Here is a 921-nt window from a genome sequence, read left to right as displayed (position 1 = left end):
ACAAATATGGATCTCTTCCAATCAGTTGGTTAAGTAGCTGTCTTCCACATTTCTTCCCATAGATAAGTAATTATCTCCAGTGTTGCATCAGTTTGTTGAAAGATTTCAATTTGTATTGCATCCTTCAGTGCACCTTGAACTTCTTCCTTCATTACCATTGGCTCTTCATCATATCCTGTCTCTTGAAATGGTTGAACATCATCCATTTCTTTTTGGTACAGTGTTTCTGTGTATTCCTTCCATCTTCTTTGATGCTTTCTGCATCATTCAGTATTTTGCCCATAGAATTCTTCAATACTGAAAGTCAAGGTTTGAATTTTTCCTTAATTTTTTTAGGCTTGAGAAATGGTGAGCATGTTCTTCTTTTTTGGATTTCTAACTCTAAGTCTTTGCATATTTCATTATATTACTTTGCTTTGTTTTCTCAAGCTGCCATTTGAATTTTTCTGTTCAGCTCTTTTATTTCCTCATGTCTTCCATTTCCTTTAGCATCTCTAAGCTGAAAAGCAAGTTTCATAGTCTCTTCTTATACCCATTTTGGTCTTTACCTTCTTTCTTGTCTTCCTAATGACTTTGTGATTTCTTCCTGTATGATGTTCTTGGTGTCATACCACAACTCTTCTGACCTTCAGTCATTAGTGTTGAATTAATCAGATCTGTTATCAAGATGATTTCTAAATTCAGGTGGGATATGTTCAAGATCAAATTTTGGTTCTTCTGGACTTTTTAAAATTTTTCTTCATCTTCAGCCTGAAATTGCTATGAGAAATTGATTGTCTGTTCCTCAGTCTGCCCCTGGCCTTGTTTCGATGATATGGGACTTTCCCACTGTGTCTTTCTACAGATGTAGTCAATTTGATTTTTGTGTATTACATTTGGTGAAGTCCAAGTGTATAGTTGTCTTTTAAAGTTGTTAAAAAA

The sequence above is a fragment of the Chrysochloris asiatica genome, unplaced genomic scaffold, assembly GCF_000296735.1.
Source record: "Chrysochloris asiatica unplaced genomic scaffold, ChrAsi1.0 scaffold00325, whole genome shotgun sequence".
In the NCBI taxonomy this organism is placed as follows: Eukaryota; Metazoa; Chordata; class Mammalia; order Afrosoricida; family Chrysochloridae; genus Chrysochloris; species Chrysochloris asiatica.
The sequence above is the reverse complement of the archived record's forward strand: the minus strand, read 5'-3'. Positions refer to the sequence as shown.